The 13559-nt window shown below is 42.8% G+C and overlaps 1 protein-coding gene across 5 annotated transcripts in view; it reads left to right on the forward strand.

Annotated features, from left to right (window-relative positions):
- RUNX1T1 (RUNX1 partner transcriptional co-repressor 1) overlaps positions 1–51 on the forward strand; it is a 114843-nt gene extending 114792 nt beyond the window's left edge. For all 5 annotated transcript variants that reach the window (XM_066565492.1, XM_066565479.1, XM_066565502.1 and 2 more), the window contains one exon: positions 1–51. This exon is cut by the window's left edge and continues 4030 nt beyond it. The gene's annotated coding sequence lies outside the window, so the exon portion shown is untranslated.
- The last annotated feature ends 13508 nt before the right edge of the window (positions 52–13559 follow it).

Genomic DNA, 13559 nt, shown 5'->3' on the forward strand with positions numbered 1-13559 from the left:
CAGGTATTGTTGTATTCTTTACTGTGTAATAAAAATGTTAAAAAATCTGTATTCCTACCTTCTACATGGAGCTTCATTCCTGATGTTCCCTCTGTGAATGGTGCTTTATGAACCACTCGCCCCAGAGCATGAAAATGTCACTTGAAGTGCTGCCATGGGTCACAGGGTCATGTAATGTCTTTTTTTTTTTCAGTTTCTGCATGAGACAGGACAGCCTTGGTGTCTAGCTCTTGAGGGCATCTCCTCTGACTTTCAGGTTATTGCTGTGTCCAGCTAACTCAGATCTTCTTCTTGTTTGTGGCAAGGAGAGACCTTATAAGAAAACCTCCAAAATGCCTAATCACTTTCATCAGAGATGTGCCTTGTCTTCAAAGTCAAACTAATGCCTAGATTAATTACTCTCATAAAACATATCTATTTTTAATGGTTCCACTGCACTTGAGCTTTTACACAGACCTCTACTTCTATTTTAAACTTAATGGGAATACTCAGTAAGAAAGGGAAGCACCTTCCCAGAGGTGTAGACTGAGCAGTAACTTTTTACAGCCCTTGTCCAGTGCAGTTCCCAAGGGTACTCTGGTACATGGGGGGCTTAATTAACCATGCTGTCTCCAGAAGTAAATCCATCTCTAGTGTGATTGTTACAGAAATTAAGATTGCCCTAGCAGGAGGAGAACATCCTCAATGTGATTTCCATTTATATCTAATATTCAGTCCTAGCTCTGTACCATGGTCTGCTCCCAGGTACTTCCTGTGAGGACACAGACGTTGCTGATTGTGTTCAAACACTGATGCATTGCCAGTGTAAACCATCCTCCATGGACCCTGTAATTCTCCTGCTTCTTGTTGCAGACACATAGCATTTTTTAAGACATGAAATAATTACCTTGACCACAAAGATATTTAAATTGGGATTTGATAGCATCATTCCCCACCTCCCTCCCAGAAGGGAAGAGAAAATGTGAGCATTCCAAAGCTATTTGATGGATCAAAACTCTTTAGAAGGATCTTTTTTCAGTTTGTGTTTTTAGTAGAATCATAGATATATCCAAATATCCCTAAGACTCTTGATATGGAGCATCAGCTCTTCACCTTGTTAAGCAGAGAGGAGGTATTTTTTGTTCATTTTGCAAGTTGGTGTAAGGTAAAGAGGACATGCAGCACCATAAATAAATGCATTGTGAAGATACATGAAATGCATTTTTATTTTTTTCATGTCAGGACACCAGCACTGAACTAAACCCTCTTTTAAGGTTCTTGCTAGGCTTCTAGTAATTTGATTCATTTCTCTTATCATCAGTACAATCTGTATTGTTGAAAGCATTTTGGTGTTTAGAGTTTCTGTTAAGGCTATTCTTGAGCAGGCCCAGTGTTCGTGAATGACCACCTGGAAGTCAGGAGCTCTCCTGTGCCTCAGTAGGGAACGTGGCTTTGGTTCTGGATGGGGCCACTGCCAAGTGAGAGTTGATTTTTGACCCTTCCAGATACACTGCTGTTAAATGGCATTTAAAGTGGAAAGGGAATTTGAACAGAGACTTGTCAGTGTTCAAACCACAGGCTTCAGAGAGCAGAAAATAATTGTCAGCCTACAGCATGCATTGGGGAATGCTAACTATGAAGAGCGAGAGATTCTGCCCTCAGATTGATTTTTTTCTGTGTGCTAAACTGCAGTGCCTAACTTTGTAAGCTGAGGTAAAATGTAGACTAATTTACCATTTTGATTCATTTCCCCCCCCCAATCCATAGGCTGTAAGTACCCCATCGTGTGTTAAGAGAGCACACTCAGGAAGTGGTGTCAACTATGATAAATCTGCTTTCCTCTGCCTTAGTGTGAGACATCAGCCAAAACCAGGGTGATTTGCTTCATATTTTGGGATCTTCAGAGAAGTGGTGGCAAATTTAAAATATCTGTCAGAAGGAAAGGAAACCTGATAAGATTCAAGCCAGGAAATAACGTGTTTCTACTTCCACTGCCCTCTCTGAGGTGTACCGAGGAGGATTAGGTCACACTGACAAGCTGACTGAAGAGCTGAGCAGTAAACTCGGGGTTTAAGTTTGTACTCCTTGCTGCAGCTGCTTTCCTGTAGTTCCCTTTTTTCTCCATCAGTTATTCCAGCTCTCAGACTGTTGATTCATGTGGTGTATGTGCCATGTTTGGAGCTTAATTTCCTCATGTGTATTAGGCACAGCAGTAGGAACAAGCAGCAACCCCTGAATCCCTGAGTTTTCCCTTACAAGTCTTTAGTCTTGGCATGCAAGGTCAGTACCAGTACTGAGCTTGAGAAGAACCAGAGACACTCTCCTCATTGCCTCAAGGCAGAGCCCTTGTCCCTGACGTGTAGCCACTGTCTCAGGCAGAGAGAGGCCCTTTCTGAATGGGTCAACAATGGCAGTGAGTTTTGCTGTTCCCCTCCTACAGCCAAAGAAATGCCCTGTGATGGAAGACAGAGCCAGCTGAGCACTGATCCTGTTCACTTCCTGCTCTCTGAAGGGTTTCCCCCCACTCCTTCCCATGTCTTCTGTTCACCAGTCTGGTTCACAGGACCTTGCTGTCTGACCCAGTCCCCTCCAGATCAGCACATCTGCTCTGGTTGCTGCAACCCACGTAGCACTGCAATGAACAGTTAAGGGCTGAATAGTTAAGGACTTCATTTCTGCACATCCCTTGCTCTGCTGTCCCTATTTTCTGCCTCCCCCAGCCCACTGCACCAGGAGGCTTTGTTTGGGAGGGAGAGAAGGAGCTGCTGAGGCAAGGGTGGCTGGAAGGAAAGCCAAGGTACTAAGGCTCACTAGGTGATTCTGAACCAGGCTGGGCCACGTTGGGCTGCATGAGAGGACATCTGTGGTTTTTTCCTTGCTGTCTCTGCCCTTGCTTTGTCCTGCAGGTCTGAGGACTATGCTGCCATTTTTTCATGATATAAAGGAGTTAACAGTGCTTCCACATCTGCAAAAGCATGTTGAGGCCACCAGAGAAAAGGGCAGTGCGCAAGGTAAGTATTTATTCTAACAGCAGGACACCTATCTTGAGGGTACTTGAAAAAAAGAGGCAGGATAGAGCAGAGGAATGTAAACATGCTGGCTTTGAAGGCTAGGACCATCTTGTTCAGTCGAGATCAAACACCAGCTTCTAGGCATGGGCATGAGCCCAAGAGCACACGAAGTGCATGCACAGTTCAGTGAGCACACTGGTGTCCCTGGGCTGCACCAGGCAGACACTAACAGCAAAGGAGGAATTAAGCACCGGAGCACACTGACAGAGTTATGTTTCCTTAGAAATCATTAAACCCAAAGGCGAGTTGTTTTATAAAGGAAACACCCTGTGTAAAGTGCAAGAGATGAGAAATGACAGGGAATTGGCTCCTAACCATACTATGGGCTTGGAAAAAGCAGCAGATGTAGGCTTGTGCAATTTTCTAGCATGTAATTTGTTTTTACATTATGTACAACTTGAGGTAAAATACACTGAGACCCTGTCCCACAGCTCATGTTAGACAGGCAGCATGGCTGTGTAAAGATGGTTTCTAGTTCTCTCCATCCTGTAGAGCTGGCTCCTCTCAGGGGCAGTCAGTATGTGTGAGAACAAAGTGTGCTGAGAGCTGGTTTTGCTATGGGCCATGGCTGCTCAGAGCCCAACAGCTTCTACAGGGCCACAGCCAGCCCAGACACAGGGGCTGGGAAGGGCACACACATTCAGGCTGCACCATAAAGATGTTCTTTTCCCCTATATTTCCACTGTAATAAGGAAGACATGCTCTGAAGCAGCCTGGGTCTCTCCACTCTCCTCCACTCCCAAGTAGGCAACAAGACAAGAAGCCATGCAGCTTCCTGTGCCCCACTCTGTGATGCTATTGTAGCAGTTTTTGTAGAGCACTTGGAAGAAAACTCCGGTCGAATCTTTTCTTCTTTGTATCTTACAAAGACCAAATGGATGCTTTAAGTCATTTTGTTGTTGTTGTTTTTGTTGGTTTTATTTCTGGAGGGGAGAAAACCACAAGAAAGACTGACATTAAAGCTTCTCTGGAGTCTCCTTTTGTGTGCACGTATGTCCAGCCTTGTGCTCCAAGGCAGCGCGCGTTGCCCTCAGCACAAAACGTCTGCCACCCATGTGAGCTCGTGCACTGAGGTTTGCATTGCTGTGCTCTCAATACCCCTCCCAAAGCAGCCCCTTAGGTCCCATGGCCAAGCTCTTTAAATGTTTAAATGGTGTTTAAATGTTCTCTGAAATTTTTTCACTTTAAATGTTTTTGGGGGCTTTTTTTAAACTAATGCAAAAAACAGTTCTTGCAGCCTGACGTCAGTTGTGGTTGATGGGCTTTGTTTATTCATGCCAGTTAACAGGCTAAGTGGAGGTCTACTGTACTTTTGCAAGCAATCTTAATCCCTTCGACTGAATAGCAAGAAGAAAAAGATGGGTTGACAGAGGCAGTTAGCAGAGATCATACTTACACATGTTTGTTTTCAGTAATTAGTCACAGTGTTAATAGAAACATCCACTTTAAGCAAAGACGGCTGATTTGCACAAACAGTGGGCCATATGCTCTGGTGGGTGTGGAAGGGGGATTGATAAAGCTAAAAAACTTTTCAGGAATTTTTATATGTGAAAACCTGCTATTATATTTATTCATTTATTTATCCAGTGTAATTATTTTTGTGCCAGTTAGGGTTTGCAATATTTTCTGCTTCAAAACATCAGAATAAAAACAGAGGTCTCCATGTTCACCTTGTCTGTCTCTCTTCTCTCTCCCCCGCCTTATCTCACACACACACACACACACACACACAGAACAAGGGAGTTTTTAAGTGGCTGTCTATTGCTCAGGGCTTACATATGGATAGCATATGAAAATGAACTAGGCTGTAGGTGTTTTAACAATGTAATTTAGATATGTTGCCTTTTTTACTTTTCCAATGGTGCCAGATGGGTTTTGCTGCCAGAGTATGAAAGCAACTGCTGCCTTTTACAAAGATTTATTATTTTTTGGTGATATGACAGACTAATACTAGTTCCAAAAGGGTAGATATGCTGAGTTGTTAACATACCCCTTTGATTCCAGCGTATTCTGTTCCTGTCAAGTGTAATGGGGAAACTTCCTATATGTTATGAAATGCTATTCAGCTGCATGTCTCTCCAGTTTTGGATTTGGTTTTGATTTTTTTCCCTAAATAATAAAGCTAATTGTTTTAACTTCAAACAGAAGCCTTTTTTCTCAGACAAAATCATAGCTTCACTTTCATAAGGAGCTCATGATCACTCTAGGTTTTCAAGAGAGGGAACTGTTTGAGTTTGTGTTTTTGCTTTTGCTCACTGTTGTGTTTTTATGCATGTTTATGATTTACTCAGCATGATGCCTTTGACTTTGCTCGTGTGAAACATCAGATATTTTGCAATGCATCCTCCTGCAGTAGGCTCAGAACAGAATCACAAGCTCCAGCTCTGGGATGCGTCCCTGACTACCTGTGGGAAGATGCCAACATAGACAAGCATCTTCCTCTGAGTGTCCTCTGAGGCTGGTTGTCTGCCAACCATTCCCAGTGGGGCCTGGGCACTTTGAGAAGGTTTGTTCATTTCTAAATCACAGCAGCCAAGTTGCAAAGCAATTCACCACTGAATCTACTACCTGATGCAAAATATGACTCTCAGTTTTATTTACATCAATACTTTACAGTTATGAAACAAGTGCATATCCATTTGAAAATTTAAAAGTGTGACAGAAATGAATTCACCACTTATATAACAAAAAAAACCCAGGCCCACACCATCCAGGCGCACACACGAAGACTGTGAGAGAAACAGTTCTGCACACCCACAGCTTCTTAGGCTGCCTTTCATTGCCCTCTTTGGTCATCCATGTCTTTGCACCCTGGTTTGTCCCACAAGCTGTGTAATGTCTCTGTCGTGCAGGCTGCTCTTCACACAGAGGCTAAGTCCATAGTAGGGAAGTAAGGAAGGCAACCACTGGCAATGCCCAGTATTTCAGTGTAAGGCAGGGAAAAACTAATGGGAAAACAAGGTTGTAGTGCTGTAGAACAAAGAGAATAATCTGCTCTCCGTGTCCATGAGCAAAGGCAAAGAAAACAATGAGCTGAAGTTGTAGCAATGTTTTAAGTTGCACACTGGGAAAAACATTTTCCTGGAAAGGATGTTGAAGCCCCAGTAAGGAATACTGGGAGGGTTTGAAATCCCAGTGACAAGAGTGTTATTATGGTCAGGCTACACAAATGTCTGCCTGTCTGACTAGATATGGGGTCTGCCTTGGGACTAGGATGGACTGGATGAGTCCCAAAGTCCTGAGGGGCACCTGTGTCCCTGATTACTGCAGCAAACTGTCAGCATTATCCATCATTGTCCTTCTCATTTGCTCCACACAGGCAATGCCATTTTCAAAAGTGTCTGCTGGATAGACTTCAGTTTGTAACCATGGCAGATGAGAGATCTTTTGCTGACTCCTTTCAGCTGCTTCCACGGTGCTGTTGTCACAGCTGGCTGCTGTTGGCCTGGGTTTGTGTGGCATTTGTACATCCCTTCATTCCTCTCACAAAGCCTCACAGCTGAGGGCTTTGGTTGGACACCACTGGTGGGCAAAGGCAGCTCAATGGACGGCCCACCTTGGCTCTGACACAGCTGCTGCTTGCAGGAAGCCAGCAGCCCCTGTGGTCCAGGTACATCTTTGCCTTCACCAGCATGGCTGGCTTTCCTCAGGAGTGGTTTGGCTCTTTGCACCTGGGGTCCCAAAGAGGAGATGTGCAGTGAGCAGAGATGAGGGTCCTAGACAGGGGGCAGGCTCCAGTCAGAAATGCTGGAGTCAAAGCCAGGCTGCTCTTGGCTCCCCTCCCAAACCAGGGTAAGAGCCTACCAGCAGTTTGACTTTGAGTCACTGTGGTAATTCATGTTTAAAATCATCATTCTTGGCACATGCACCAAAGATTAAAAGAAAACAGGAAAAATTCCTCTCTGAATGACAGCTTTACATACCATGAGGAAAAAAACCCACATAAAAATCTGATTTGAAGAACACAATTATAATATTTTACCCTCATTTCACTAACCATTTTATTGACTGAAAATGGAGCTACCTCAAGACTACAGATCTGAAGTGCTAACAAATTAAAACCATCCCCGAAGGAGAGAGACCACTAATCTGAAGCACGCCTCCCTAAAGAATTTCCGAAGATCTATAAATGCCATATGCTGAATAGACAGTATTTCTTTTAAGGTACAAGTAATTTTTTTTTTCCTGAATAACTGACCAAATGCAGTCAAAAAGGGAAGGAAAGAAGACAAAGGACACCACATAAGAAAAATAAAAGTGCTATACCAGCACGAAATACCAGCCAACATGCATATGGGAACACTTATTTGATCATCTAAATATGCTTATTTTATACAGTGAATATCCAAAAGTGATTGCATTTGCACTGATTCACTTAATGTAAGAAATAAAGTTGGCCCAATATCCATATTCCATAAACAGAGGTAATAAATTAAAGAAGCTGAGGATCTTGCTGCCAAGGCACATTTAAAATATGAGTCAGAAAGAGAGCACAGCTAAGGAGAATTGAAGAAAAACTGAGAGAAAGAAAAAGCTGTTGTTTTGTAAATATAATTACTCTTTGAAATGCAGGAAATGGACACAAAGTGAAGACTCTTGCATGACTCTGGAGACCTTGACAGTGTTTCTCCTGATGGTCTAGAGAGGGATGGTGCCTCTCTCCTGGTGGAAACACCTGTCCCCTAACTCCTGCTCAGGTCTCCCAGGCTCAGGAGATGAAGTTCTACACTGTTGTGGCACGTCTGCAGGGTTGTGACTTGTGCTGGGTGTACTTCCCTTAATATCTTAAAATTACACTCTGCACTGTAATGAAATGCATGCACTCATGTTATGAAATACATAAATATAAACTGACAACACATATGTGCTTTAATACAAGACAGAGAATATCTAGGATGCTCTCAGTCTCTCAGTTCTCACCTTCATTCTGTGAGCAGCCAGTGAGTCCCAGGGAACATCAAGGAAAAGAATCACAGACTCTTTCAGGAGAATCCTCTTCTACATGAACTAGACTTGTGATAATTTCATATGATATTAAACCTCTGGCAAAGTCCTCTTGAGATGCCTCAGAGCTGCCCAGAAAACAGAGATGTGAAAACATCAAGTATAGTTTGACACAAATGCCGCCCCTTGCAGCTCTCCCCTCTCTGTGAATAACTAAACCAATGCTACTGAAACCCCATGTATGAGCTGAAACCCCATGTATGAGCTGAAACCCCAGATATATCCCTCAAAGTATATTTCAGCCTTGTATCATACCCTGGATGACCTCAGGTAAGAGGAGTTGTCAGATGGCTACCTCTGGTTACACTGACCTGTCTTCATTTTGGCCATGGGTACTGTGGAAGGCAACAGGGTTTCTTTGTAGCAGTTGACTTCCAATTTTCAGGCATTCAAGACAAAACGTCACTGGCTAGTTAGTTTTGGAAGAGACTTTTGTTTTGAAAGGAATAGCACAAAAGTGTTCAGAGGAATAGGTCCTTGCTTGTCTGTTTCAGTGCAGCTGCACCTCATGTTCAGGTGGAACTTCCTGTGCATCAGTTTCTGCCCACTGCCTCTTGTCCTATTGCTTGGCACCACTGTGAAGAGCCTGGCTCCATCCTCTTGACACCTTCCCTTCAGAGACTGATAGACATTGGTGAGGTCCCCTCTCAGTCATCTCTTCTTGACGCTAAAGAAAGTTCTTGACACTTAAGGCAGTGAACAAGCTCCTGAAAGGCAAACTGGTCTCAAGATGATGCCATGCAAATTTTTAGAGGAGCCTGGAAGTTGGTGGGATGAGATGCTGCTGTCCACTGTGCCATGTTGAAGCAAAGGAGGAGCTGCCAAGTGTGGCAGGAGCACAGGAGTGGGCTGCAGAGAGCTCACAGATGGGGACAGGAGAAGGGACAGCTGTGAGCAGGCATGGATGCTGCTCGTGCCTTGAAACCAGGGTACAGGCCTCTCTGGGGAATCAAATCATTCTTGGATGGCATCCACTTGGAAATTCTTCCTCAGTAGAAGGCAGAGGTTTTCACTCAGCAGACTGCTTGGGAAGGCTTTCATCCCTTTTTTTTCCAGTCATTTTTCCCTCCTTGTACCAAGTGCTAGCCCCCAGCCTGCTTTTCCTGATGCAAGCCATGTGGGCTGGAGAGCCGTTCTGCAGTAAATACTATCTGGGAACCATGTCTTTGTGCACTGCAAGTATTTGTCACTCTTCAGGCCATAAACTTCCCAAGGAATCTTATTTTTCCTGTTAATATGGAAACTGAAAATTACAGAAACTCCTCACTAAAATGATGATGTTATCTTATTTCCTGTGTAACATGGATTGACATGTACATATGCTGCTGACATGTCAGAAAAGCAGCTATCTGCTCTCAGGCTTGCTAGAGCCCACTCATAGGACACAGTTCCAGACTGAGTGAAGAAAAAGGGTGTTACTGTGAAAAATCCAGGATATGTTTCTCAAAGGCAAGTGAATTCTTTCATGTCAAGATTAAGAAAAAATCCCCCTGCAAATAACTTAGAGTGGTTAAGAGGAAATATCTCACTGGAGTTCACTAAAGGAAGCTCTACCATTAAAAATGTCCTGAAAAAAGGAAGGTTCTATGAATGACAGACACAATACACAATAAAAATCAATAGGGTTTTCATCTTTCTCTTATACATGCCTCTAAGGATAAGTTATCTCTTTCTTCTCAATTCACACTGGGATAGCAGCAAATACTGAAACAAACACACATGACTGTATGCACATACCAACATCTTCATGTTAATTTTCTCTTTCATCTTCATATGTCATCCATAAGTTTTTTTATTTCATTTGAACTGAAGCCAAAGATATTTTAAAATATCAAACATTTACTGCAAAACAATTGGCCAAATCAAATTTCTGTCCATCCTCATTAAAAAAATATGTAATCAATAATTTCAGAATGCTTTGGTTCTGTTTTAGATATTTATATTTTTAAACTCTTTTAAGAGTATAAATCAGTTGCACTTTTGAAATTGCAGTCATCTGGAAATGACAACCCATGTTGTTTTGGAAAGATGTGATGCAGTCTCTTACTGTTCCTGTAGCTTAAAGCCATTGTTCAAATGAGACTCAGAAGAAAACCAACTTCACCCTACAGGTAGATTTAAGGTGTAGTGATCTACTATTCACTATAAAACAATCAGAGAATTTACACAAAAGTTTGCTGGACAATTCACTGTAGCTCGATCTTAGGTAGGGCCATTAACTTATATATTGTAAGAAATATCTTTACTGCCCTGTGGATGCAAGGACATGCTGGAAAATATCACCTGAGAAGAAGACAGATAGTTCCAAAATCTCCTGCCGCTCGGGCACGGGAGAATAGACGCAAAATCTGGTCTGAAAGCTTTCTTTTCCAGAGATTTTACAGCAACACCTAAGGTAAAAGGCATTTTCTTGCTTTCTGGCAAAACAAGGCATGCTTTAAGCAGTTTTGAAGCTTTAAGCTACAAAAGTAGCTGTTCCTGCTGCTCACATTTGCAGGTGAGAAGGCAGCTGGTACCACTGATGGCATGAGAGGAGAAAGGGAAGAGGCATGAGGTAGACATTGTGCAAGGGAATGGAGGATACGGTCAATCCATGGAAATGGGCTGCTCTCACAGCAAGTTCTCATGCTAAAAATGTGTCTAAGTAGTCCACCAAGTCACAAGGGTTTCAGGCTTGTTTGGTAGTCTGTTTTTTGGAAGCATCATTAGGATTTGCCTTAAACTCATGCAGGTGCTCTTTAAGAAATTCACCTTCAAAATAGATAGTTTGAAAACCTCTTAATGTGGATAATGTTTTTTACAAATTTTCCTGACAGTATTTTGAAGAACAAAAAGTTGCACAGACTTTCTATAATGGGAGCAGGACAAGTATTTCAGCTGCATGGGGTGTGATATATCATTTATTCTGGCAAGCAGGGCTATATATTTGAATGTGTGAAGAAAAAAGAGGACATACAATTCCCTAGAACTGTGATTTAATTGCAAAGATGAACAAAACAACAAAATAAGGGGGGAAAAAAGGGATAGCTGTATTTGTATACTTCAATTAACTGGTATTTTATGGTAGAATTAGGCATAACTTCAGCTATATATTGACTGGTCAAGTTTCTAACAAGCTTTTTCACCCTAAGGAATTTTTGCTACTGAAAGCATTTCATTGTATTAGGCATAATTCTGCAGCAGATTCCTTCTAGAAAAGGCCTTGGTTCAAATGAAAGTCTTTCTTTATTGAGGAATCAATGTAACCTAGTAGCAATCCTTGAGGGCAGACCAGTGAAATGAGAAAAAACAAATTATTATTCCTGCTCACGTTTTGTTAGATTTTTTTTCAGCTAGTGAAACTTGAGGAAACAGTGTGAAAATTTTTGATTATTTGTTTCTATTAAAAGATCAGGTCCTGCTTTCCACTGGAGTACACTCAAGTGTATTATAACAAGATGTCTGTTATCTTCAACAAACTAAAGCTATCAGCATTTACTCCAGCATGAGAACAGATTCTGCCTACAGAGTGAAAGGACACAATTCTGCCCTGAGGCTTAATTTGTCCTTTTTATAAAGTGACCTAAATAAAGCCTCGATGCCACCAGGAGAACAGCAGGTTTTGAGTAAGGCACAGACACCATTTTCTGTGTGACTGCTTCTCATCTTTGTAATGCATAGCTGCACGTGTGGGATGGCAGCAAGACTAGCAGCTTTGCTGTCACCAAGTCTGAAAACCCTCTGCAGTTGAAAGGTCTACTCTTCTGAATGCTCTACATTTCCTAAAATGCATTTTCTTATTGAGAAATAGGTGTGCCTTACATGGGTGTGGGGCAGGGCTAGTGTTCAGCATTTTGGGAGATTTTAGTAAGCAGTTGCACATAGCAACCTCAGGAGGCAAACCAAGCACACGTTATAGGGGCTGCACAATTTTCACAGAATCATGGTATCATTAGGTTTTAATCATTGGTTTTAAATGACCAACTTTTGACCAAGCACCACGCTGTCAACTAAACTGTAGCACTAAGTGGCAGATCCAGTTGTTTCTTGAACATCTTGAGCACCTCCAGGGGCGGTGACTCCACCACCTACCTGGGCAGCTCATTCCAATGCTTAAGAGCCCTTTCCATGAAGGAATTCTTCCTGATGTCCAACCTGAACCTCCTGGGTGCAGGCTGAGGCCATGTCCCCTTGTCCTGTCAGGAGTCATCTGGGGAAGAGACTGATCCCCACCTTGCCACAACCTCTGTTCAGGTTGTACAGAGCAAGGTTTCCCCTGAGCCTCCTTTTTTACCCAGGCTAAACAACCTCAGTTCCTTCAGCTGTTTATCATAGGACACAAGATTTTACTGGGGTTTGCAGGCAATTGTTATTTGACCTGTCTAATGCACAGGGTTGGAGAGCAACACTTGAAAGCCCAGTTAAGAAAGAAACAGACTGCTCTGGGAGATGCAGGCTCGGAAATTAAAGGAGGCATAGAATCACAGAATCACATTATGGTTGAGGCTGATCTGGAGGTCACTGGCTCCAACCCCCCTGCTCAAGCAGAGCCACCTAGAGCTGGTTGCCCAGGACTGTGTTCTGACTTATTTGCTCATCTCTTTAACGAATTAAAGCTCTACTGGAGCAGGAGTCATATGCCACTGACCTCCAAGCCAGTTCAGAGCCAGCCATGAATGGTGATTTCTTCTTGCATTTAAATGTGATTTATCACAGTCTCTCTCAACCAAAGTGTTTGCCTAAGGAGTCAGATGACATTATTTTGGAGTTTTGTGTTCTGAGGCCACTAAGAAATTCAGAAAGCTCAAGTTTTTCCTTCAGTGATCTGGCAACTGTGAATACTTCCTGCAAACAGAGGCTATGAGGGGTAAGATGAATAAGGAATAAAGAATAAGAATTTTGGAGCTCCCGCAAGAACAGACTGAGGGCAAACTCTGTCAGCTGACATGAAAGGAAGACATTCACAGAGTGGAAAAGCAAAATCCTAGGAGAAGTGATCAGCTTGACAACATTTGGGGGAGATCTTTGTCAGCCACCCATTCTCTTTCCCCCTGGGTTTATGGGCTTCACTGAGGCTCTCTGAAGATGTCTGAGTTATGCTTCCTTCATATATATGTGAACATCACTCCTTCCTCCCTTTAGATGCAAGCTTTGAACACTGAAGTCTTTCTCTCTGCTGCCTCTGTCTGCAGGTGTTTCTGTGCTACAGCCTGGAACACGAGATGACGCACAAGACAAACTCAGGGCTGAGGCTTCCTGGGAGGAGATCAGAATGGCCATGCTCCTTCTGTGTCACAGGAGAGGAGTGGTGATGGAGACCAGCTTCTGACCCTGTTCACCTCCACAGAGTATTTCCATCTCAGCTAAAAATATCACATTAAAGTAAATGGTCCACTTAGCAGTGCTCTTTTCTCTTAGGTCAGGTATTTTCTGAGCACTTTAAAAGATCATTATTTCTGAGAATATTGTTGTTGTTTGGTATGTCTTATGAGGATACTGGAAAGTCTGGTAAACCAGATTTGGGAT

Source organism: Molothrus aeneus, chromosome 1 (genome assembly GCF_037042795.1).
Source record: "Molothrus aeneus isolate 106 chromosome 1, BPBGC_Maene_1.0, whole genome shotgun sequence".
NCBI classification, from domain to species: domain Eukaryota; kingdom Metazoa; phylum Chordata; class Aves; order Passeriformes; family Icteridae; genus Molothrus; species Molothrus aeneus.